This window comes from Mesoplodon bidens (genome assembly GCF_964165515.1).
Source record: "Mesoplodon bidens genome assembly, chromosome: 18".
NCBI lineage: Eukaryota > Metazoa > Chordata > Mammalia > Artiodactyla > Ziphiidae > Mesoplodon > Mesoplodon bidens.
In genome coordinates, this window is record NC_138175.1 from 21,870,761 (window position 1) to 21,898,665 (window position 27,905).

At 40.9% G+C, this 27,905-nt stretch overlaps 1 protein-coding gene across 1 annotated transcript in view; it reads left to right on the plus strand.

Moving 5' to 3' along the window:
• Window positions 1-27,905, plus strand: part of CDH11 (cadherin 11) — a 144,803-nt gene that overhangs the window by 16,655 nt on the left and 100,243 nt on the right. The window lies entirely within an intron of this gene.

Here is a 27,905-nt window from a genome sequence, read left to right on the forward strand (position 1 = left end):
GTTAGCTAATAATCTGTGAGTGAGAAGTGTATTGTTATTTCTGTTCCGCAGAGAGGCAGTGGAGATGCAGTGAGTTTAGACACTCTTGCCCTGGGTTATATGGCGAGTGACACTGTGGATATTGTATCCAAGTTCAAGGACTCCAAATTCATTTGTTCCTTTCTGTTCCCTCTACTAAAGTTTACTCAGCTATTGTTTCTCTCTTCCACCCCAAACTCTCATCTGGATTTGATGAGGGCTAGTTTTCCATTGCTTATGAAGGTTTCATGCTGTACTTTTTAAAAAACTGACATAAATAATGCTCTCTTTCCCAGCATGACTCATATTTGCATAGCTCTGAGGATGTTAAGAACTCAATTTTCTCCACTAAATCCTGTTTTTGAGCTTCTGTATGTTTATAACTGAAATATCAGGACGAGGATGATAGCTCTCTAAGCCAGTGCTGTCCAATAGACATGTAACGCAAGCTACCAATGTGAGCCACACATGTAATTTAAATTTTTCTAGTAGTACAATTAAAAAAGTAAAAACGAAATATGTGACAATTTTAATAATGCATTTTAAGCCAATATATCCAAAATATTATGATGCATAGTTAATATAAAATGATTGATGTGATATTTCTCATTCTTTCTTTCATACTAAGTCTTTGAAATCTAGTGTGTATTATACACGTAAAACACATCTCAGTTGGAACTAGACACATTTTAAGAGCTCAGTAGCCACCTGTAGCTAGTAGATACTGTGTAGATAGAGCAGGTCTTAATTTTTCAAAGACCTGCTTTATATACAACAAAAAAATTTTAAACAACTATTGGTGAGGAAGATGCTCTGTAAGACACATTATTATGTTATCTAATTTTATTCTCAAAACAACCCTGTACTTTCACCCTTATTTTTCAGACAAAGAAACTTAAGCCTCAGGTTATGTAACATGCTTATCATTATGCAGCTGGCAAGATGCAGAGCTTGAATTTAGATTTCACAGGGAATTCCCTGGCAGTCCAGTGGTTAGGACTCCGCACTTCCACTGCAGGGGATACAAGTTCAACCCCTGGTCAGGGAACTAAGATCCCACAAGCCGTGTGGCACAGCCAAAAAAAAAAAAAAAAATAGAATTTAGATTTCACAAATTTTGTCTCCCTTTCCAGGGCTCTTCCTACAATACTATAACCACCTGATGATGATGATGATGCTGATGCCACGATGATGAAACATTAGTAATATTAGCATAATAATTCTATTAACCCCTGGTATTGGTGAATTTATAACACTTTCTCTTACATTGTCTCACTTAAGGTTGTGTTTATTCACATATGATACACAATCCTTTAAAATAAGTACTTACATCCTAAATGAGCCCTGAGCAGTTTGCAGATAGAAAGGTCCAAAGCAAACCAAGAAGATGTGATAACTCAGTGAACCTAGCTGCTTCCAATGCCAGGTTTATCCAGGAAATCAGATTCATGTGAAGGTTAGAGAGAGTTTCAATGGAACAAATAAAGTATGAACAGTAGGAAGATGCAGTGTGGTGCTTGGGCCATGTGGGTACACACGTGTGTGAACATGCTTGTGGTAAGACCTGGACAGGGGGAGACAAGGAAGGCACAGGAGACAGGTTCACGGCCACATGTCAGTCTTGGCACCTTTTGAACCACAGCTTCCTTAGCCCCCTTCTTTAACACTTCTTAGCTCCACTGCAGCTCTCCCAAGTCTCCACCCCAAAGCTGGGTCTAACAGAGGGATCCATAGAAAGGGGATGGCCAAGATAGAGTCATTCTTACCTACACCCAGAGGTAATCATGGCTTCTAGAAGTATGAGTGAGCTAACGTTGACACAAGCTTCAGACCTTGCAGTGTGGGCTACCTGAGTACAAAGCAAAATACATTAGATTAGAAATGCGTCATCCATCAATCCATACATTTAGCAAGTTTTCATGATACACTGATAATCAGTTAGGCTGGAGATAAAAGGGTGGAAAAGACAGACATAGTTTCTACTCTTATGGACCTTATATTTTAGTTTGAGGGGAAAGCCAATAAAATATAAACAAATGAACAAAATATTTTTTCAGTAATGATGAGTGTGATCAGTAGAACATGGCAATGTGATGTGTTAGGAAATGACTGACATTTGAGAATGACAGCCACTCTCTTTGCCCATCCCAGCTGAGGAGTACAGCTGATGAAGATGAGGAAGATGATTGTGATGTTATGTACCATTATTGGGGGCCTACAAAGTGATGAGTAGAGGAGAAGAAGGAAGGAAGAAGGAAAATAGAAAAAAGAAGAAAAGTGAAAAAGAAGGAAGGGAGGAATGGAGGGAGGGAGAAAAGGAGGACAGGATATCAGTGTCATGGCTGACATTTTTCATAAATGATTACAGGGAATCCCAGCATTTGTTCTGAGAGTCAGGTCCCCTCATGTTGAAGGACAGCCCCAGAGAGGGAAAGGAACTTGACCAGCAACACAGGTGAGGTCAGGGCTCTGCCAAGGGCAGAATTTGGGCCTCTTGGTCACGGCATGTGTGTTCATGCCCATGTCTGCTCATGGGTGTTCATTGCCCTTATGCCAGGGACGGTCTGTCTTAGCAGTGATGTATTGGGGTAGTGGTATGCATCTCTTGGGGCTTCTGAGAGGTGGATGAATGTGTACAACAAGTTCGTGTAAGTAAATGGTTGAAATGGATAGATTTATTAGAATATAGTTCCTCTGAGTAATGAAAAGAAGCTTTGAGATGATGCCTGGAAGAATACAGCCCACGCATACTGGAGGGATTGCTTTGAGGGAGAAAGTTATTAGATTTTCACTTCTGACAGTATTAAAAAAAAGCAACTAAATGTCCATATCAGGAAGAAACATTTACATTAAATCTGAACTTCTGCCTTCATTAACTAATAGTGGAAGAACAGAGAATTGTTTTCTCAGAGGGCATTAAACATAGCAATTGTCTGCCCATCTTGCATATCACCAATAAATGCCATGCTGGTGGAGATACCCTGGTGGCCCCTTAATCCAACTTCCTTAAATTCACTGTCTCTTAGGTTTTCTTAACAAATTTGAAATTTTACTTTTGGATGCAGGTAAGGAGACAACTGTCATTCAGGGGAGATAGAATGTGTCCCTGACTGCTGTCAGGAGATTGTATAACCCCTTCCATTTCTTTTGAGTAGGAAATTTTCTGTAGTTTCCCATTTGTAAATATTGATGTACACATAGTGCCTCATCCAGGATTCTATGAGGGAAATGGAATCAAGAGGATATACATATATTAAGAGATTTATTGAGAGGAATTGGCTTAAGCGATTGTGCGGGTTGGCGAAGCATGTCTGAAACCCAAAGGGCAGATGGGCAGGAAGGGTAGATGGGAGCTGTAGGGTGTGAGCTGGTGCTTCAGTCCTCAGGTGGAATTTCCTCTTCACTAAAGAAGCTTCCATTCTCTTCTTAAGGCCTTTCAACTGGTTGAATCAAGCCCACCCAGATTATCTAGGATAATCTTCTTTAAGAAAATTGAGGGCTTCCCTGGTGGCGCAGTGGTTGAGAGTCCGCCTGCCGATGCAGGAGACACGGGTTCATGCCCTGGTCCGGGAGGATCCCATATGCCACGGAGCGGCTGGGCCCGTGAGCCATGGCCGCTGGGCCTGCGCGTCCGGAGCCTGTGCTCCGCGGCAGGGGGGGCCACAACAGTGAGAGGCCCGCGTACAGCAGGAAAAAAAAAAAAAAAAAAAAAAGAAAATTGAGTCTAGAGTTTAATTACATCAACAAAATACCTTTGCAGCAACACCTCGATTAGTATTTGACTATATAACTAGAGACTGTAACCTAGCCAAGTTGACACATAAAGCTGACCATCACATGTCGTAACTACATTTTCTAAAAACTATATTTTATATGGTGTAGTATAGTAATCAAAGGGTATAATGAGTATGAAGGAATGTAAAATATGGTATTTCTCTTAACAGTGTGAGAATATGGTCGGCCATACCCAGCTATCTAGAGCTCATCTCTTCCAAAGATGTTTGGAGACATCTTTGCATACAACCAATTAGTTGTGATTCTGTCTTGAAACTCACTATGATGTCACACTGAGAGGCAATGCAGCAGACTGGACAGAGCTAGGAGTGAGGCCAGCCTGGACTCAAAGCCTGGCTGTGCTAGGTAAGAGCCATGTGAGTGCGTCTGTGACTTAACTGCACGAGAGAATAATACACTGCCTCGTAAGTTCTGGTGAGATTCGCCTGAGACTTGAGAGAGGCTTATGCAGTGGAAGGCAATATAGATACATACATGCAGAGATATGTGTATGTATGTATGCAAACACACACACATGCACACACACAGAAGCTATTTTAGCAAGCATCCATTTATACACAAAGCATCTACTAGGTAATAGCGACAGTGCTAGGTACTAGACACACTGAGGTAAAACTATCACAGTCCTTCCCTTAAAGTGCTAATAGTCTGGAGGAGGAGGATATAATTAAATTGGTAATTTCAGTATGTTCTGATCCATGCTGTAATGCACACATTTAGAACCATAAAACGGCCTCTTAAATGTTGAATAACTGAAAGCAAAATTAATTAGCTAGAAGTCTATTCTTTGAGTATATGCTCCTTGGATGACCATGAGGACCAACTCTGCCTTAATAAGGAATTACTATGTGTTAGGGTTTAACTAAAGCTCTGGACAGGCTGCCAGGAGAAAGGTGATTGCATTCCCAGAGGTGGGCCAGGTGAAGAGCTTAGACAGTATGGTTTATTTACTTGCCCATTTATTTATGGCTGTTTCTGTTCTTAAGAGAAGTTGAAATGGCCTTCATAAATACCAGCTCTGCACTATGATTTCAACAAAATAAAGTTAAAAAGAAATTAAGGTGGGGGAAGCAAGAGGAAGGTTGTAAGGTCGAGCAAGAAACTTCACTGAAAAGCACACCATAATTTATGACGTACAGCACTATTTCCTAGTAACCTAAGCAGCTGGAGAAACACCAAGAGTTAGACAACCACCACAAATGAAAAATGCATTCGTTTCCAGGTGATACAAAACATTTCTTGGCACTGATGCCAGTAGAATTTCTTTCAAAGAGCCTTATAAAGAGACCAGTGCCTTTGACAGTATAACAATAAGCCCAGAAAACTGCACACATAGTACATATGTATTTACATATAGATGTATAGATGTACATATATATCAATATATATAGAGAGAGATGTATATATATGTATAGATGTATGTGTGTATATGTATGTATACACACATATCTCTAGGGTTGCTTAATTCAAGTGGGGGCCCAAGCATACTAGACCAGCTTAGTAATCAAGATTCTTAGGTAGTGACACTTCCATGGAATTTAGAAGATCCTGTCTCAGTCCAGCATCTCCCCAGTCCTCTCCCCGTTCCTTTAACACACTGCTCCATAGCTTCCTCCCAGAAGGAGCCAAGAGGACATGGACTAGAAACAGAGGAATATAACCAGGTAAACCAGAGCAGCTGATTGCTCTAGAACCATACCACTCTTCAGAGTATTGGGCTCTGAGCCACTGAGAGCCCTGAGTTCTGGGCATCTCTGTCTCTAGTCTCCTCTACTAGCTTCATACAAGGCTTTTCCCTTTGTGGCCCCAGAGTTTACCTGTCTATGAGTAGGTCACTGGACTCCTAAAAGTCTTTGGGTCTCAGAAATAAATAGTGAACAGGTACAGCATCCAAGGTGGGTTTTAGCCTTTGGCCTCCCATGAACTCCTGAGAAAAGAGATTTTTTTTCTCATTACTAGAAGTTTAATGAATCTGTTTAGTATATCACATCACTACATCACTACATTAACACAGGGTTCTTTTTATTTATATACAGACATACCTTGGAGATAGTGCAGGTTTGGTTCCAGACCACTGCAAAAAGCAAGTCACACAATTTTTTTGGTTTTCCAGTGTGTGTAAAAGTTACACGGTAGTCTACTCTATACTATAGTCAAGTGAGCAATAGCATTATGTCTAGAAACATGTACATACCTTAATTAAAGATATTTATTGCTAAAAAATGCTAATCATCATCTGAGCCTTTAGCAAGTCATAATCTTTTTGTAATAGTCACATCAAATATCCCTGATCACAGATCACCATAACAAATATAACAATAATGGAAAAGTTTGAAATATTGTGAGAATTTCCAAAATGTGACACAGAGACACGAAGTGAGCAAATGCTTTGGGAAAATGGCACCAATAGGCTCGCTCAGCACAGGGTTGTCACAGACCTTCAATTTGCAAAAAAAAAAAAACAATATCTGCAAAGCACAATACGGCAAACACAAGAAAATAAGGTATGCCTGTATTTTCCTGCAAGGAAAAGCCTCTCAGGATGAGGAGAAACCACAGTGTCTGCTGTAGAGTCATGGTTAATGGTTTTGTGCAGGAATGGGACAATGAGCCTACGACTTGAGCTGAGTTATAAGAGAACTGGGGAGATGTGTCTGTGGACCAGGTAAATGGCCACCTGGCGCCTGGGCTTGGTCACACAGCTGTAGCCATGTCCCACAGCTCCTCTGTGTCCCAGGAGTCCCTACCAATAATTGGAAGATAGTGACAGCTGCCATCTATATTATGGTTGATGTGCAAATGGCTATATAAAGAGAGAATTATACTTAGGGATTTGATAGTGCCAGAGACACCAAGGAAAGGGATTCCTACCACTTTTTAAAATTTTTATTTGTTTATTTATTTATTTTATTTATTTATTTTTGGCTGCATTGGGTCTTTTTTGCTGCATGTGGGCTTTCTCTAGTTGTGGTGAGTGGAGTCTACTCTTTGTTGCATTGCATGGGTTTCTCATTGTGGTGGCTTCTCTTGTTGCGGAGCGTGGGCTCTAGGAGCGCGGGCTTCAGTAGTTGTGGCGCACGCACGGGCTTAGTTGCTCCATGGCATGTGGGATTTTCCCAGACCAGGGCCCGAACCTGTGTCCCCTGCATTGGCAGGGGGATTCTTAACCACTGCGCCACCAGGGAAATCTGGGATTCCTATTGCTTTGGTCCAAAGGACTTCCATTTCCCTTCACTCAGTGTGAGTGAGCATCTCTTTCCTCTGCTCCAGGCTTAGAGATAGCATCACCAAGGAGCTATGGAAGAACACTGCCCTGGGAGTCAGGAATTCCAGATTCTCACCCAGATTCTGTGATTTTTTAGTTATACCTCGGGCAATTAACTTTCCCTCTTGGGGCATCTGTTTACATTTTCTTTTTTTTTTTTTTTTTTTTTTTTTTCTTTTTGCGGTATGCGGGCCTCTCACTGTTGTGGCCTCTCCCGTTGCGGAGCACAGGCTCCGGATGCGCAGGCCCATCGGCCATGGCTCACGGGCCCAGCCGCTCCGCGGCATATGGGATCCTCCCAGACCGGGGCACGAACCCGTATCCCCTGCATCGGCAGGCGGACTCTCAACCACTGCGCCACCAGGGAGGCCCTACATTTTCTTTTTAAATAATGGAGCTAAACTTGGTGACCTCTAAGAACCTTTCCAGGTCTGAGAGTATACCATGTACTAATTACAGTTCTACAAGATGGAGCTATGTGAGTGAACCAGACAGACCCTGCCCTCTATGAGACTTCTGTTGGAAGAGGCAGAACATCCATGATAGGACCATCTCAGATTGGGGTAGTTGTCATAAAGCACATAAATAGAGTCATGTAATAGAAAGAGCTGAAATGGCTCATTCAAGCTAAGGAGACCCAAGAAGACGTCTCTGAAGAAGTGACATAATTTGATGTTCCTCTTCATCCTTGCAAACTAAACAGTTAAAATGACATCTGAAAGAATAGCTTTGTCCTTTGCAAATTCATCTCAGCAATAGCATTAGATGACAGAACTGATTTACAAAGAGGTCTCCTGCACTAAATTCTTTGTGAAATGTGCCAGGATATAAATAAAGGAAAATAAATAGAGAAGATCTTTACATCTTGAGCAAGAGATGCATTTATATCTCTGGGACAGGGATGGGGCTCCATAAATAATTTTCAAGATGCATTAATCAATTCAGAGAATGTTTATTGAGCACCTACAATGTGCCTGACTTTAAGCAGAGAACTGAGGCTAGGATGTTTACTCATCTAGAAACTTCCTGCAGAAAAGCCTAGTCTAGAGAGAGAAGCAGTATATAAAAATAAATATCTCTCCCACTGTAACAGTGGTGGTGGGAAGGGATATGGGACACTCAGGGACATTGGTAACCAGGGCTGGTTTGCTGAGGTATGATCAAAACAGTTCACAGAAAACACTAAGGATGAGTGTTTCAGTGCAAAAAATAAACCCTGAAGTTATTTTAAAGTAATATTATTTCTGCTGAGGTTTTACAATATTCATCTCACATTTTTGGGAATTAATACTAAAGAAGTAGCTTGAAATGTTAAAAAAATCAGATGCACAAAATATTCATCATAGCAAAAAGAAAAAGAAAAGAATGCTCAAGTATCTATCAAGAGTAGATCAGTTAAATAAATTATGGTATATTTTTATGGTGGGCTGTAATTGTCACTGGAAGTATTCACAAAGAAGATGTAACTACACGGACATATGCTTAGAGTCAAATGTTAAGAGGTGCAAAGTAGGCCACTGAATTATCTGTTCAGTGTGATTTCAACTTTCTACATACACACACCAGAGATGGAAAGGAGTCATGGAAAGGAGTCATTCTGAAATACCAGTGGCAATTATGTAGTGAGGGTATGATGAATTATTTTGTTTCCTTTTAAAATTGTATCATTTTTCAATTTTTCATTACTGCACATTAGTACTTGAGAAAGAAACATCTTGAACGTAACTCCAAACCTAGGGTATTTGGAGAAGAATGAAATAGTGGTTCCTTCTAGTTCAGTCTGTTTCTGATGAATTAGTCATTATTCCTCTGGAACAGAAGCTGAACCTTGAATTTAAAAATAAACTTTACATTTTGTTTTTAATTCTAGGCTTTTGCAATATCACAATTCATTTCTACTGTCCACATTATTTTTTCCTCTCTCCAAATTTAAATGAAGCAAGAGTAGAAAGCATATGTGAGTTTAGAAAATCTGGTTTTATTGTGTGTTTCTGTTGGCAGTCAGGAAGAACTGAGGAAAAGGGCAGACCTATTAGAAATAAAAAGGACCTTAGCATAGCCATTTTATAGCTAAGAGCGGTAAGGCTTAAAGATGACGGGTGGTTTGCCTATGGTCACGTGGCTAGTTTATAGGGTCATTAGGCATCATCATGGTACAGATGTGGAGAGGAAGGCTAGGAAGGATATGGCCCAAGATTCAGTGTTGTTTTGGTGGTGATGGTAGTGCTGTTTGTAGAGGTATTGGTGATAATGATGATCATGGTATTTAGAGGCAGAATGAAGACTAGGGATCATGCTCAGTTAGAAGTTCAATGCAGTCGTCCTAAGAGTGTAGAACCTTCAGAATACATCCTTTTAAAACCAGAAGCACAATGTCAGAAATAGAGCCAATACTAAATCAGATAGAACTTAAGGTCTAGATTTAAGCATTGCTATTCCATGAAAACTCAGAACATGTCAATTTTCAGAATAGAAATGTTTATCTCCATATCTGAATTTTAAAATTCATTGTGCATATGTTCTGTGATTTAAAAGTAACAGTCTTTTCCATTTTTCTCATTCTATTGCAAATTGCAGTCGCACCATGCCATCAAAAAGTTATTTAGTGACAACTTCTGGGGAACCAAAAAGTTTCCTGTAATTTGCATATATTTTCCACATTTGGAACGCTAGTGATTACATTTTTTTTGTGTTCACTTAAAATAATATATTATTATTGAAAATAAATATAATAATAAATGCAAAATGTTGGCTCTAATGACATATGCTAAACATTTTCACAGTGCAGCACAGCATATGCTTAGTTCTTCATTAAGAGATTTTAAAATAACTCGTATTTAGCAAGAATACATTATCTTTTATTCAAAATTAATTATATGCTGTTTTGTGTACCATAATTTAAAGTGCTACCCACTTCTAATATGTAATACGCAAAAGAAACTATGGTTACAATTCATTAGAATTGGCTTCTTTCCTTTGCAATTTAGTGGCATAATGAATACATAGAGCTGAAATGCTGTTTGTTACTTGAATCAAAAGTTACATGAAGTGCTGATAACTAACAGTTACAAATCCTTCATATTTTTAAATCACAGCATGCCTCAAGAGAATGGAATAAGTCATGAGAGTAGTTCAAGCATAATTAGTTATTTTGCCATTCTTTGATAGTTTTTTCTAATATAAATTTATTTATTTATTTTTGGCTGCATTGGTTCTTTGCTGCTGCCCACAGCTTTCCCTAGTTGCGGCTAGCGGGGGCTACTCTTCGTTGCTGTGCTCGGGCTTCTCATTGCAGTGGCTTCTCTTGTTGCGGAGCACGGGCTCTAGGTGTATGGGCTTCAGTAGTTGTGGCTCACGGGCTTAGTTGCTCCGTGGCGTGTGGGATATTCCCGGACCAGGGCTCGAACCCATGTCCCCTGCATTGGCAGGTGGATTCTTAACCACTGCGCCACCAGGGAAGCCCCTTTGATAGTTTTAAGAACAAGTTTTTAGAAGGGCTACTGGAACTAGAGGGTAGAAGAATATTTAGAAATCATTTTGTATTCTTCAAACACAGAGTGTTATTAAATTGTTTGGCATGCCCAGACAGACACTTCTTTGAAAGCAAACTATGACTTTTGTAAAGAATTTGATCCTAGATATCTATTAAATAAATGTAACATACCTTCTTAAAAATGAAACCCCTTGTCTCAAACAGTGGCCTGGAGATATATTAGTCGTCTGGTTAAGTGACTGCAACTTTTGTTTGATCATCTTCTACTTCAACTCTTTTTCTAGTGATAAGGAAAATGATAAGGTTAAGTCCTTAGAGAGGGTAATATAGCTCATGACTGGGAACCCAGAGTTGGAGCTTATGTCTCTTTGTTTAGGTAAGGCTGTTATTTGGTTTGCATGCAACTTACTCATATTGTCACTCAACCTTAATTATTAGCGAGAAGTTCAATAAGGGAAGCCCATGTGAATACCATGTTACCTTAAAACTAAGCAGGATGGGCTTCCCTGGTGGCGCAGTGGTTGAGAGTCCGCCTGCCGATGCAGGGGACACGGGTTCATGCCCCGGTCTGGGAAGATCCCACATGCCGCGGAGCAGCTGGGCCCGTGAGCCATGGCCGCTGAGCCTGTGCGTCCGGAGCCTGTGCTCCGCAAGGGGAGAGGCCACAACAGTGAGAGGCCCGCCTACCGCAAAAAAAAAAAAAAAAAAAAAAAAAAAAAAAACTAAGCAGGATGGAAGGACAAAAGCAAAGTGCATCGAAAGTGAAAATGAAAATTCCTAAATGCAGTTTCCATTTTTGAACTGTATGGTGACATCTTGACTTCTTCATTACAAGTGACAGGACCTTAAATACTTCTACTACTACTCATGCTGACCAGTGTGGAATAAGATGAGTACTCTAATACTTTGCTGATGGCAGTATAAATCAATACCGGAGGGCATTTGTCAAAGTTTTTCTTGAGATTAAACATATACAGACCCTTCATCTTAATTGTTTTACTTCTGGATATCTAGCCTTAGAAAACACCTGAAACACAAAGATTGAGTCACACAAAAAAATGTTCTTCCAGGTGATTTCTACGGTATATAAATCATACTTTAATAAAGCTGTTAAAAATTGCTCATCACATTTTTTTACTGGAGTTAAAAGTGAAAACATGCTAAATGACTAGCCCTTAGAGGAAATCTTTAAATAGTAACAGTTCATTCATACAACTTAGATTTGAGAAGTCATTAGTTAGATTTATGAAGATATTTTTAATAATATGGGAAAATGTGGTATAGTTTTATCAGAAGATACATAAAAAGAATTGCATGCAAACTACAATCTCTACTTTGAAAAATAAATTTTAAAAAGCATGGTTAAAATAATTAGAAGGTAATAAACTCAGATGGTAACTAATGATGGTTATCATTGGGTGATAAGATTATCAGTAGTTCATTTTGCAGTCATTTATTTTATATATATATATATTTTTTTGCAGTCATTTATTTATTCAAATAAACAACTTGAATTTGTTTTAAACCTCTGCATTTTCAAAATGTTCTTCCATGAAAATGAATTACTGTTAAAAATTAGAAGAAGGGATTTTTTTTTTTTTTTTTTTTTTTTTGCGGTACGCAGGCCTCTCACCGTTGTGGCCTCTCCAGTTGCGGAGCACAGGCTCCGGACGTGCGGGCTCAGTGGCCATGGCTCACAGGCCTAGCCGCTCTGCGGCATGTGGGATCTTCCCGGACCGGGGCACAAACCTGTGTCCCCTGCATCGGCAGGCGGACTCTCAACCACTGCGCCACCAGGGAAGCCCCAGGAGAAGGGAATTTTCAAATATTAAAGTGAGTCGTTGTCTTTTAGCGGCATCTTGATGATATCAAAGGATGACCACATGTGGCATATTTTAGAGAAGATTCAGCTATAGTCCAAAGATAGTCCTTACCTGGGAGGAGGACCCAATTAAATAGGATTGGCAAAATCCATTATCACTTCACTTTCTCAATCATAGTTATCGTGTATCAGCCTTGAGACATCACGTGGAACATGTTACATCACAAACAATTCACCTAATGCAATCAATGTACATAAATCCTCCCTTTGACATTTAGCCAACAGTGGGGTTTTTAATTTCCATCATTTGTATCAACTGTAATCAAAGTGTTAAGAGCCTGGAATTCAGGATCTGCTCACTACAGCAGTGTATGGTGAATGATTGGCATTAATAAGCCAGCCCTCGCTGCTCGATACGTTCTCATGGACAGGTCGTCGGTTCCAGTCCAGGATGTAAATGCATTTCCTGCAACTTGTTAACTCAATTACACAGTCCTCTGAATTGCTGCAAACATTTTTTATACAAAGCGACTTGCAGAGCCTCTATGGTAGCTGACACTTGATAATTCCTACGGGAAGGCATGAAGAATTAGACTAAATTCCCTGGATTCTGAAAGAAAGGGAAAGTGATTAAGACACTGAAACTGCTCAGGCCGTGTTGCTGTCATTGCTGGAGGGAGCAATCCTGTGTCAGGTGCAAAATGCAGTAGCTCTGACTACCCCGTACCTATCTTCTGGGACATTTCCAATTCACACCTGACTCTGAAGCCTGCTCTCAATTGAAAGATTCCAGGGTGTGCTGGTCTAGAGCTTCCTTTCCTCTCAAATGACATCATTTTTTTTTCTCATTTAAAATTCACTCTGAAGGTCTTGAAGTCGAATATTTGACTTAGATGTTTTCACACACACACACACACACAAAAATTAGATGCACTTTCTCTTACTCTCTGTTATGGAACATCAGAGCATTCAGTTCTGTGCAATGTCCAATCTCTAGGCCAAACCCTGGCCTTCAGAGCAAAGGGTCTTAGGACCTATTTCCTTACAAGCTCTGGGATTTGTCGTCTTTGTTTTCCAAGGGTTTTATAGGAGGTGTTCTGCACACCGTCTGCTTCCATGTTCCTGGGGACCCTGTTGCAAAGGAAGCTTCTAGGACCCTAAACCCAGCCTTGTGCAGCCGGATGGGGGGTGGGTTCTGAGAAGCTCCATTTATAACAAGTCTCCAGGTGATGGGGAAGCTCTGTAAAGTTTAAGTGCTGGGTTAGCTCTTGTCCATTTTCAGAAAGCGTCCACCCCTACTGCCCCATTCTTTACTTCTTAACAGCTTTCTTGACAGAGGCACATGGATACTCAGAAAGGGGGAATAAACATTCTAATATCCCAGAACCAACAGAGCATGAGTCCAGGACTTGACTTTCAAAATGTGCTCCCTGGACCAGCAGCATCCATATCACCTGGGGTTGTGTTAGAAATGCATTTAGGTGGTCCATCCAGTGACTTTCTGAGTCAGAAACACTTGGAGTGGTTTGAAGAAGTCATAGGGTGCTTCTGATGATTTATAAAGTTTGAGAACCAATGGTCTACAGTATAGATGACCAGTCTCCCAGTGCTAGCTGCATGCCTTCATTTATGCAAGGTGTTCACCTTTCTGATTTCGGTAATGGATGAGACAGTGCTTTCCTTCAGACCACAATTCTTTTTAGAGAAGCTCACAGACCTAAAGATCCAGAAGAGGTTTTAGAATCAATGTCATAGGCAGATGATGCCTTTAAAACAGATAGCGGCCCTACCAGGAAAAGGGAATAGTTTGGTCTCTTAAAAGCAGCCTCCAGCTAGTCTGACAAGACCCCCTGGGTTTTAAATTAGAAGACAGGCTCCTAAGTTGAAGCTGGTTCAGCTGAATCTTAGTATTGACATGTACCAGCTGTGCAGCTTTTAGGAACGCTCAAGGTTATCTGGCAGCCTTACTTTTCATATCTGAAACAGATATAATGAGAGTTCCTTTCTTTCACATGGCGATTTTGAGGCAGCAAGTGAAAAGGGCTTTGCTGAGGGCCCGGTAATCAGCAAGTGCCCAAAGAATGTCAGAAGACCTGTAACCATGGATATGCATTGCAGTTTTCTGATCTTTAGTTCCCTCATTTTAAATTGGAAGTAATTGTAGTGCCTAAAAGTGGTGAGTTTCAGTAATAAAAAAAATCTACACAGCAATAGAATCTCAGATCTTCCTATGAAAGATGAGAGGACAGAGACTGGACCTGTCTGCATCCCCAGCCTCCAGGACTGGTTTCAGCACATGTTCAGTGCTTGCTGAATAGACACGTGTGCAATTAATCAAGAGCTAAATTTTACAAAAGGAGCTATTTTCAGAATCAAGTTATATACTGTATTCTTAAGATAATCTAGATATCTTATTTTGCTTATGATAATCTTTATGATAATATTGTTTGTGATAATTATGCTTATTAGTATGAGCAAAATTCTTTGTCTGATACTCCCAACAACCCCATGAGGAAGGTAGAAGGTACTTATCTCGTTTTACAGAGAAGGAACCCAAGTCAGAGAGCTTGGGTAAACTGACTACGGTGGAACGGAGTGACAGTTTAGGTTATCTGACCTCAGGGCACCTATGCTTAATTATTCCGCTTGCTGCTTTAACACTCTGGGTGACTTTAGCTGGTATTCTCTAAAAATAAGCAACAGGGGTGGACAAGGTTAGAAATAACTTTTTAAGTACCTGTGGGAAACATGGAAAAAGAAATTATGGAAACATGGAAAAAGAAATTATGCACTTGGATGAATCAGTGATTTTTTTTAAAGCTATAAGCTAATCAACTCCTAGCCGAAGTGAGAAAATAAAGGCTTTTTATTTTGTTGTTAATATAATGTTAAACTCTGTTCTTGTTAGATATAATACAGAAAACACAAAGACAATTGTACAGCTAACTGCCTTGTTCCAAGGTGAGCACCTCTAAGCCACCATCCCTGTGAGGAGGGAGAAACATGCAGGACATGCCCTCCACATAAGCGTGACCACTTTTCTGACTTGTATGGTGATCACCTTCTCATTGCCAATGTGAGCATCCCCAGACACTATAATTCAATTTTCCCTGTTTTTCTTTATCTTTACATAGTCCTTTCCGGTTTATTTTAATCTGTAAGTGCTTCCATCACTGCCTGTCGTTGAAGAAATGGAATAATCCTATAATACAGGGTTTCTCAGCCTCAGCATTACTGACATTTTGAGCAGGATAATTTTTCTTGTGGGGGTTGTCTTAAGCGTTATAGGATGTTTAGCAGCATCCCTGGGCTCTACTCACTAGATGCCAATAGGATCCCCTTGCCAGTTGGGACAACCAAAAACATCTCCAGATACTGCCAAATGCACCTTGGGGCTAAAATTGCCTCCAATTGAGAACCATTGCTGTAGAGTTTACTTCAGTCCTCTTAATCTTCTGAAAATTGGATCTTGGATGAGAGTCCTAACCAGATTCAGATTCAATTTTTGTGTTTATTTTATTCATTGTTAAGACTACTTCCTAGGTGGTGGTGTGTACTTCCCCCAGGAGGCACATAATGTCTGTAATTTCTCTTTTTGTGATGCTAGCCACCATTGAAGCCAGTGCCTAGATCCTTTGTAAGGGGTTGCAGGATGTTGATATGCCAATTCTATCATCCCCTAGCCATTGATTTGTGAGAACATCTGTATAAAGAGAAGCCTGCCTCAGCTGCAATTTGGGTGCCAGTATGGTCTGAATGGGAAAGGTATGATACAGGTTTTCCATTCTCCTGGAATGCCTTTCACCCAACAGCCAGCCTTTACCATTCTTGCCATTTAGACACACTGTTCTCAGCTTTTAAGACCCAGCTTATCAAATGAGTCGGGACCAGTGTGACCCCCTGACATCAATCACCTCATAAGGTCAGCCAGTGCTCCTGTGCTGCTCAGGCTCAGTATGAAACTTGTCATGCTGGGCATAATCATTGGTTGTGATTGGTTCCCATGTCCTCTCTCACTAGGAAGTGAGGAAAGACTGTCACTCACTCTTCCTTCATCTCACTGCCTAGATTTGAACCAAGCAGCCTGGTACCTTGGAAAAAGCACAGGCTCGGCAGTGAGACAAAACTGGACACAAACTCCAAATCTGAAAAGTAGCTGCTGGGTAATGCAAGCGAGACACTCAAAGTTTTGGGGCTTCAGTATATTACTTGTCAAAATATTAAAAGTAAGATCTCACAGAGCTGTTTTTCAGGATCAAGTCACTTGGAACAGTGCTCATGGGAGACACATTCACTACAAATATACGGCGTGCTTTCCTATTGAAAAAGTATCTCCTGTTTAAGGAACACTTACTATGGGCCATGCTCTACTACATGTGCCCCTTGTGTGCCTTCTCATTTGATCCCCCTGCAGTGCCCCTATCCTGTGTGGTAGGTGAAGAAAATGAGGTTTACCACAGTGAAGTGGCCTGTCCAAAACTTCCAAGCTGATGGTGGGTTGACTCTAGACTAAACTCAGACCTCCCTGATGCTAAAATCCATTCTGTTATCCACTGTGCATCCTGCCTTTAACTGGGTGTTAAGCTTTGAATGAATGGATGGATGAATAAATGACTAAAGGAATGGATATAAGAAGATGATGCTAGAAGTTTACTATCAAATAATTCTTTCTCCCCAGAGGGCCTCTTTTTCCTGAAATTCAGCGGGCTTTTCATTCCACATTGAGGTTGAGGCAAGAAGCAGAGCCCTGATCTGGGTGTGGATGTGGGGGAAAGTGGAGTGTCAGGTGCAGTCTGGCTCCTGTGACTGTCTGGTGGGATGGTTTGCATGCTCCTCCCCTGTGCTCAGACACTGCCTAGCACTTTTTTCTAACCAACTTTTCCCCCTCTTATGATGAGGGGCTCACTGGTCTACACAGTCCTATTGGCAACATAGCGCCCTGGGTGAGGCCTATGTCCCTGCCTCTTCCTTTCTACACAGCTATTACCTGTTAAAGGGTGAGTTTCCTAGCTGTCACCTGGGCAGACAGTGGAGCTGGGAACCTGGCCAGATGTCAGGGTGCCACTAGAAGGAATTTAAGCTGGCATGGCCCAGGAAGGTGAACCTTCTTGAAAAGGATGTGGGTGGACAAGCAGCCCTGTGGTTTCCTCCAGGGGGTGGGGATCTCCTGTTCACAACCTCTGAGTGGGACCTCATCCAAGTGGGAAGGGGAGAGACTGTTAGGTGAACTCCCACTGAAATGAGAAGCAGCAGCACTGGGCAAGTGCTGGGCGTGGTGTGTGGACCAGAGCGGGTCATCAGCACCTCTCTCTTCTTTGTTCCCCTCCCTGTCGGGAATGCTACATGGACTTTGTGTGACATTTTCTTGAACCTATTCTGTGTTCACACTACAAGTCACATCTATGTTTTTAACACAAATTGATTTCAGAACACATTAGTAAACTATACAGCTATTTGAAATCAATTTTTATTTCAGAATATATTCAGAGTGAAGATTTTTGAGTGATACGATGCCTTTATGGTTTGGAGAATACAAAAAAAAAAAAAAAAAAAAAGTGCCCAGGCTCCCTTTGGGATGTTCTGGGTTTTGATCTAGCAGGTAACATTCTACTCTGATAGACAAAGTCATCCACCATTTTGATCGGCTCTATTGTATTGCAATCGATAGCAGATACTCTTCCTACCTATCTTGTGTGACCCATCCTAGCATTACTATTATACTGAGTGGCTCATCTTTGCAATACCATTAAATTTTCATATCAATTTTTAGGATATGTAGTTTGATGGATCAATTTAAGTATTTAAGAGAAATAATAGAATAGTGAATACAGAGAGGTGCGTATTTGCAGTATTATCCAATATGAAATATATTCAATATATAAAAATTATATATATGTGCATTTTCGTATATAAAAGCAAATCATTTGAGAGATGAGTTTTACTAAGAAAATACAATACAATTCTATCTGGCAAGGATTTATGGAGGAATGATTATATCCCGGGCCCTGCCATTCCATAAAGTGCTGGAGATACAAATATGAATAAAGTAGGACACCTGTCCTAATAGAGGTCATGGTACATCCGGGAGCCAGGCATGTGAAGAAACAACCATAAAGGAAAAAAAAAAGATCACAAAGTAAAGAATGGACAAATTAAACTGCCAACTTTTGTACATCAAAAATATCATAAGCAGGGCTTCCCGGTGGCGCAGTGGTTGAGAATCTGCCTGCCAATGCAGGGGACACGGGTTCGAGCCCTGGTCTGGGAAGATCCCACATGCCGCGGAGCAACTGGCCCCGTGAGCCACAACTACTGAGCCTGCGCATCTGGAGCCTGTGCTCCGCAACAAGAGAGGCCGTGACAGTGAGAGGCCCGCGCACCGCGATGAAGAGTGGCCCCCGCTTGCCACAACTAGAGAAAGCCCTCACACAGAAACGAAGACCCAACACAGCAATAAATAAAATAAAAATTCAAAAAAAAAAAAAAAAATATCATAAGCAGACTTCCCTGGTGGCACAGTGGTTAAGAATCCTCCTGCCAATGCAGGGGACACGGGTTCGAGCCCTGGTCCAGAGAGATCCCACATGCCACAAAGCAACTAAGCCCGTGTGCCACAGCTACTGAGCCTGCGCTCTAGAGCCCACAAGCCACAACTACTGAGCCCGTGTGCCACAACTACGGAAGCCTGTGCTCCTAGAGCCCGTGCTCCGCAACAAGAGAAGCCACCGCAATGAGAAGCCCGTGCACGGCAACGAAGAGTAGCCCCTGCTCGCCACAACTACAGAAAGCCTGCGCGCAGCAACAAAGACCCAACGCAGCCAAAAATAAATAATAAATAAATAAATAAATTTATTTTTAAAAAAATCATAAGCAAAATTATGACTAAAGAGCAAATCTGGGACATACTCAAAACTAATATGATCTAAAGAAGTATTTTAATATTTGAATAAAGAGTTCTTGCAAGTGGATAAGAAAAAAATACCATCACCCCAATGGAAAAGAGGGGAAAGACCTAATCATACAGTTCCCAGAATTGTATGTGTGACTGTACACACACACACACACACATACACACAAACATATGAAAAATTCAACTGTGTTGCTATTCAAAGAAAGAGAAATTGAAGCAACTATGCATTTACACCTTTTACAAAAATAAATGGGTGGAGCAGTTGCTACCATGACGGGACAGAGGAATGTAATAGCCATTTCCACCCTACTGGTGGGTGTGTTAATTAAAACATATTTTCTGGAGAATAATCTGCAATATGTACATAGAGCTTTAAAATATCACCTCTTTTGTCCCAGCAGTTTTACTTGTAAGCATCCCTCCTAAGAGAATACACAGCTATATGGACAGAGATTAATGCACAATTAAGTTTGCTGCATTGTTCCTTATAATAAGAAAAAAAAAACTACTGAATAGCCCAACAGTAGGAGGTTGAATGGTTATATAATCTGTTGTCCATCCTGACAGGCAATTACACTACTGTTAAAAGAGGGTTCCCTGGGTTTCCCTGGTGGCGCAGTGGTTGAGGGTCCGCCTGCCGATGCAGGGGACACAGGTTCGTGCCCCGGTCTGGGAAGATCCCACATGCTGTGGAGCGGCTAGGCCCGTGAGCCATGGCCGCTGAGCCTGTGTGTCCGGAGCCTGTGCTCCGCAACGGGAGAGGCCACAACAGTGAGAGGCCCACATACTGCAAAAATAATAATAATAATAAATAAATAAAAGAGGGTTCCCGAAGAATGTTTAGCAGTGGTGAGGTCAGGTGCAGTAGAAGAAAGATCTCAATTGTGTTTAAAAATAGGGGAAAATAGCGGAAAGAAATGTTTATTTTCTCATTTATACATTTCTCAAAATTTTGACACTGAGTATGCATTATCTGGTAATTTAAAAATATCAATAAGTAAAACCAAGAACTGAATTGATAATCATAATGCAATATGAGTCAAGAATTATACAAAGGAAAGAAAGGTTTCTAGGAGATTGATCAGTTAATTCCACTTGATGAGTCAGGCAGAGAAAGCTGGAGAAAAGAGATGGATTTTAAAGACTGAGACATAATTTACCCTGTGGGAAAGGGAAAGAAGTTCATTTTGGGACCTCCAGGAGCATGTGTTGTGCAAATGACAGAAGCATAAACATACCTGGCATGTTGAAGGGATGAAATTGATCTGGTGTGACTGGACCATGCACTCTGCAAGGCACAGGGCTCAGTTGAATCAGGAGATGTAAGAGATGCCAGGCTGTAAAAGGTTTTCCATTTTCAGGCCATGGTAAGGAGTTTAAGCATCAAAACCTAATCACAGAGTCTGGAAGACTCACAGCTGAATGCTGATTGGGAAAGACACATACATACACAGAGTAAGATAAATTTCATAACACAAATCAAAGTAAAAGCATATATATAAATATATGTACAAATGCTTTTCAGAAAACATCTTGGGGAGGGGGTAAAAAAATCAGTGTTTTCTCTATGATAAAATTCAAAGAAAACCACTGTAGGAAAAAAATTACCATACTTAAAAATACTGTTTTTTCCCCATCGTTAACTCTTGCCTGTCCTTCAAGGCTTCCCAGCCTTCAATAAGTCTGTTGAAGAGGCTATTCCTGAGCAACTCTTCCTATAGCAGCTGTTCCTTCCTCCTGGTTATCTATTAGTGATCACTACTTAGATTGTAGACTTCGTACAGACAGTGAAGAGACCTATCGTACATGCCATTGTATCCCCAGCACCTAGTAAACAGAGCATGCTTATACTCCAATAAAGATGTTAAAAAAAAAATAAAAAGTAAAACAAAACGCAGAACTAAGAAAAGAAAGGTTAGTGACTAGTTAGGGTAAGTCTAAATTTAAATTTACTCAAAAATAGAGTAATACTATTTTGATTACTGTAACTTTGAAATATAATCTTTCTCAAGATTTAAACAAAAACCAAAACAGCACATGCTCAGTCATATTGCCTACCTGAATGAATTCACCATGCCCCTGCAGGTGAAAGGCTTTATCAGAATTCATGAGGCTGGCTACTTCTGTAACTTCTCATGACTCAGACCACTCCTAGTTTAGGAATAAATGCAGGCGTGCTGGAATGGGGTGATATCACTTTTTATACACATATGGGTGTTCATTTTGAAATTGTTTTTAAGCTTGGAGACAAAGAGCGGCTGGATAACACTTTGCTTGTGGTTAGGCAGTCAGAAGCCCTGGGCTTCTGCCACAGAGGCTTCTCATTTAGACTCTGCCACAGATTCCCCAAATGGTATTATTGATAGTTTTGCTTTGTTCCTTCAGTTTTCTCCCCTGTGCTAAGAGGCTCTGAACTCCCTCTGAGTGGCTGATTCTAGGATCCCACCACAGGAGCATTCACTGCTTACCTACCTCACGACCTCTAGTGCAAAGTACAGCAGGAAGCAGCAGCTGATAAATGCTTGATGGCTTGTTCATCAAAATGTCTGTTAGATTAGAATTCTTTACGTTTTGAGACTGATAACACCATCCTATAAAGTTTCTGGGAAGTTCTTGAAGAAAATATCTGTTTCTTCCAGTGTGACAGGGGATTTTTTACAACTGTACTTCAATGGGAGAGTCCATGGTTTCCTCTGGGGACTCTATCCCTTTATTAGGGTAACAGCATAATATGGAACAGTTAGCCCTCTGTATCCACTGCATTCATGGATTCAAACAACTGCAGATAAAAAATACTTGGGAAAAAGATTCCAGAAAGTTCCAGAAAGCAAAGCTTGAATTTGCTGCATGCCAGCCACTATTTACATAGCATTTACATTATATTAGGTATTATAAGTAATCTAGAGATGGTTTAAAGCATATAGAAGGGTGTCTGTAGATTATATGCAAAATCTGCACCATTTTATATAAGGGACTTGAGCATCCATGGATTTTGGTATCCACAGGTGGGGTTCCTGGAACCAGTCCCCCTCAGATACCAAGGGACAACTGCAGTGTTTTTGCTGATGCTAATACTGAAGGTATTCTATCCCCACTGATATATTAAGTGCTCCTGCTGCCACCAGGAACACTGATGTATCACATCTCAAGCAGAAGGCGGAGGTTTTGAGCTCAATAAATATATTCATATTTACTCCATAGCAGGGGTCTGTGAATTGTTTTTCTACACACGGAAACAGCAGAGTGAGGGCAAGAAACTGTGAAGTCTTGTAGACAAACACCATCACAGATTTAGCTCCCTTGATTTCACTCTCAGTGTTGGGGAGATTCCTTTGACTTTTATATATTGTCAGAATATATATCTATATCTAGGGATAGACATTAAAGAGATTTCCAGAAGAATGAACAGACGATGCCATAATTTGCTTTTAATGATAATGCATCTCCTGGTGGTGGGGGTTTCTCAAGCAAGTGATTATATTCCGAGAATCAGAGGATCAACATAATTGCCACCTTCTGCTTCAGAAACACTTGAACTATATGTTTCTGTGTTTCCATACCTGTGAATGATGTGGACGTGGGTGTTAAGCACACAGAGAACGTACAGATGCATTTCTGGCCAACATAAATTGAAGTGAAAATATTTGAGAAGAGTAGGCTTTATCCTTGATAGGAAGAGGTAAGGTGCAGCAAAGTCTTGAAGATGAATAGAAGAGTGAACTATATAATGTTAAAGCTGTTTTATCTGTCCCATCAAATATTTAGGAAGCTTGATATTGCTGAGTTCTATAGCTGTCTAATGACTTAATATTTAATTTAAAAGGATTTCCTCCTTTAAGCTTGTTGTGTTGATTGTAAAAACCTGTACAGTTCCTTTTAAGGTACCTCATAATTCACTTTTTTCATTGTCTTGACTGCAAGAAACTTGTTAGGATACTGTGTGGGTAAGATGTAGCATTTACTAATTTTATTTTTCCTTTCTTTTCTCAGTTGCCATTGTGTTTTTGCATTTGAGTACCACATGTATAATTAACCTATGCAATAGCTTCAGTTTCATTGTTATTAATTATCCTCTTTACATTAAATTTTCACTTTTCTGCCACAGGCGCCTTATGGTAAAAAAAAAAAAAACATTTTCTTCTGGAGCCAAGAAAGGAAGTACACACATGTAATGAGCTTCTGTATCGTGCCAGGCTCTTTGCTCCATTATCTCATTTTACCCCTGTGTAATCATCAATAAAGATGCTTATACCCATTTTTTCCTCAGATAAGAAAACTGACATTTAAAGAGATTAAGTGATTTTCAGGTGTTCATATGTTGGAATGGTAGAGTCAGAAGTTACACCTGCCAGTGGCTTTACTTCTTCGTGACCTTTGCATAGAGTGTTTGCTGAGGAATAAGAGCCTATGGGATATTTTTTTCCACTTAGAAATAACGTGGTGTTATGGAAAGTGTACGGAATGTGCAGTCAGGCAGGTCTGGGTCCCATTTATGCTCCTGATTCTCCCTAGATGCCTGTTGGAGATTGGTTAGACTCTCTTGAGTCTTAGTTGCGCCTTAAAAAATGGGGTTGACCAGAGCTCTCTTTCCAAGTGTCTGCAGGATTAGAAATACCACACTCTCCCAGGATGGGCTGGATCCGAGGGAGCTATTCTTCTCTCTCTCTCTCTCTTTTTTTTTTTTTCCTCCACCCATCCTCTGTTGTTTTCAGTCTGTGAGCCATTGATGGAGGTTATTGATGGCTTCTCCAGGTGGAAAAGCAGTTCAGTGAGCCCCAGAGAAGGAGGGTTTTCTTTTTCGGTCTGTCGGCATCACCCTGTAAAAGAGAGAAGCAGCAGCAAAGACAGCCATGCCTTTCAAGCTGGGATACAGGAATTGGAAGAGGGGTTTGTAGGCAATAAATCAAAGAAAATAGTCTAGAATTGGTACAAACGAAATTTGAGCTTAACAACTGCTGGAGTGGTGAGGCAGGATTTGTGCTCCTCTAGCTGAAACGCAAGTACTGTACATCCAGGGGGGAAGGCAGCTTGTTGGCAAATTCTCAGAGGCACAGCAGTACTAGTCTCATCCTGCCTGGGATCAGGGACTCATAGCCTTTCTCAAAGGCAGAGCTCTAGGCAGTCAGTCAATGCCCCTTCTTTCCCGACACACCTCCCTTACCAAAAATATTAGGTACTGTGTACTGAGCCCCACCACAAACCGGACGCTTGACTACAACAGGGGAAAATTACAAACAAGTGTATATCCATGGAGCTTCTTATTAATGTTCAACTTCTTGGGTGCTTTTTTTGGACTTTGGGAAAGGTAATGTTATTGTTTGTGTATCATACAAAAGTACATATATATGAATTATCTCACAGCAACAATTTAACCTTCGTGACAGTCCCCTAATCATGTCCATTTTGCAGATGAGACTGCTTGTTCAGAGAGGTTAAACAGCTGCCTCAAGGTCACACAGATATTTGGGACACAGCTGGTCCATTCAGTGCCATGTGGTCTACACCGGCTTTGCAGTAGCACCTTGTCCAGGGACAGTATCCTGGGAGCATCGGGCTGTGCCCGTTTCATCAAAAGAGATAAATCTGCAGGGCTGTATTGCTTGTTAGGGGTAGATTCTCCTGAAATACCCTTTTAGCTATACTGTGAAAGCCAGTGATTCAAATATCCTTGCCAAAGGATCATCATAAATCCTGTTTATAAAGAGAAATCCCTGAAGGAAGAAAGGTTCTTTGCAGTGGCCCACAGCCTGGAGCAATAGTGTCCAGAAGAGGGAAATTTGCAACAATGCTTGAATGAGAGCCAAGGGGCTTGTTTACATGGGCAGGGGCACAGATGGTCCCATAAGTAGGATTTGATGAAGAGTTCCCCTCCCCCCACAGGAGAGTGGGTAAGGGTTTTTGGACAGTGCTGCTGAGCGGCCACTGTCACATGTGGATTCTTATAATCCTCGGCCTGAGTTGCTATGTCTCATTCAGAGACAAGCAAGCTTGTCTCATATTCTGTCCCAGACCTTGGTGAAAATTAAAGGCATGGCTGACAGCCATTTCTTCCAGTCTTCTTTTCTCTATCCTTTTAGTCTAGTGAGGCTGGCAGACCAGTCTGGCAGTACACACCCCCCAAATGGTGGAAAGATGAGCAGATCACCAGACACACAAGCTTTTCCTTCTGTGAAATCAGTCTGCTCATGTTTGCCAGGATCCACCATGTGTAGGACACAGTGCTCTGTGCTAGAGAGTGTGGGATACGAGGGAGGAGAACGGTAAACTTTGTGCGTGAGTGTGTGTGTGTGTGTGTGTGTGTGTGTGTGTGTTTAGGCGTGTTAAAAGGATATTTCCAGGTACATGCATTTTAATAAAAAAATATATTAACCATTTCTTCCACCCAAGGATGGAAGATGCTTTAATATCACCATAATAAGTTTTGCATTATTCTGTATAACAATTAGGAAAGGCTTATACAGAAAAATACTATTTTGAACACACACATTCTGAGACAGGGTTGGACTTGGAAACAGAGGTGAAAATTACTCACAAGGGTACATCCATGGGAGCTTCTTATTAATGTTCAACCGCTTGGGTGCTTTTTTTGGACTTCAGGAAAAGTAACATTATTTTTCATGCATCGCACATAAATCTATGTGAATTATCTCACAGCAACAATCCTATAAGGTAGACACCATTAGGATCACATTCCAAATTTTAAAAAAAGAAGGTTCAGAGAGGTAAAGTCACATGCCTGAGGTCACACAGCTAATATGTGAAGGAACCATCACCTGGACCCCAGGTTACTAAGTCCAAAGCACCTGTGTTCTTGCTCCTCCCTGGAATTTTACTGAAGGGCAGTGAAAGAGTTAATTATCGGACATGTAGAACTAGTGCTGCTTTATTACTGTCATCAGCAACTTATTCCCTATGGAGCCTGGGTGTTTTTGCAGTGCTAACTGATGCACACCCCCATCCTGTCCTTTGTGACATTCCTGTCCCTGCTTCCACAGCCAGGCAGAGGAACAAGGGAAATAGAAAGTTAAATGAACTCCCCAAAGGGCAGTCACCAGAAGTCAATGCGTATTTGCTTTATTCTATTTGTTTGATTTAGAACAAAACAAAACAACGAATGTTCCCTGCCTCTGGGTCCAAGGACTTAGCAGCAGATTTAACAACAGAGGTTCCCATGAATAATGAAAGAATTTCCAAGTTGTCTGAAAATGACCATGACATCAAAGAGACACACCAAAATGAAGCTCAGGTGTTTACTTCCTTTCCCAAGTGACCCAAGCCTCAGCAGCATCATATCCATCACCTGGGCTCTTATTAGATATGCAGGGCCTCAGCCCCCTCGCCCACACCTGCTGGAGCAGAACTACATTCTACTACTGTCCCCAGGTGACTTGCCCAGTACCTCCCAGCGATGAAGTGAGGGAGTCACTCAACAGGGTCTAAAATTTGAGTGCCCAAAAATGCAGTGATCAACATGAGCAATTATTTAATGTAGTATTTTTTTAATATTAAAAAAAAATTTTAAAGGTACCTGAATATCTGCAGTATTCTCCTTTCTGGATCCCTGGGGGAGAAGGCAGGAGAAAAGGCTAGAGAAGGTCTGGGAGTTTTGATTTCTTGTTTTCTCTAGATAGTCTGAAATTTTCAGCAAGAGAAATTGCATTGAGTTGTTTCTATTTTGGTCTGCATACCTCTATATTATTGGATTTTCCATAACTGTAATTATACACAAAGAATGTACCATTATAACCTGAACATTTAAGTTCCAAGTTCAGTTCGACTGCCGAACATAGATCATACTAATGATGATGAAAATGATCAAAGTAAGTAGGTAACGTTTATCGAGGCCTTGCTGTATGCTAAGTGCGTTACATGAATGAACTTACTTAATTTTTACAAGAACCCTATGAGGGAGGTACCATTTTTATCTCCACTTTAGAGATGAGGAGATGAAGGGATACAGAAGTTAGGGAGCTTGTCTGAGGTTGTCCAGTTAGTAGTAACTACAGGAGGACGAATTCAGATCCAGGCAACTCGCTCCAGAGACTGGTCTCTTTACTGCTTTACAAATCTACAAATAAAATAGTGAAAAATGAATTTATATGGTATTCAAAGTTCTAAAGCAAATTTATGCACGCTTTTATTCCTTCAGTGTGCAAGTATTAGGTTGCCAAGTGTCTTTTTATTTTGAAAATGTCCCTTTTTACATTTTTTTATGTTAAAATGCTCTTTAATAAAACAATGAAATGAGAGTAATAGATGATAGTAGTTGCCTTTTAAAAATGTCCATAAAATTTTGGCTGCCATTTTATTTTTAATTAAGCCAGGAGTGGGTTGGGGAGAAGACGCTTTTTAGTTGGAGGGAAGACAAATATTTCAGGGTCCTCCTTGCTATGCTGGCAGCACCCATGAGCCCAAGTGGGCCCCATGTGACCCTGCCCCGCCCCGTCTTTGCTTCTGCTGCAGCCCCTGCTCTTGCCTCTCCAGCTGGTGTCTGTGTGGAACTCATTAGCAGTGGGTGTGTGTCTCGCCACAGTGGCTCATTCTCAGGGCTGCCAGCAGTGCCAGGGGTCGGGGCCGCCCCTCTGGCTGTCCTGGGAGGCTG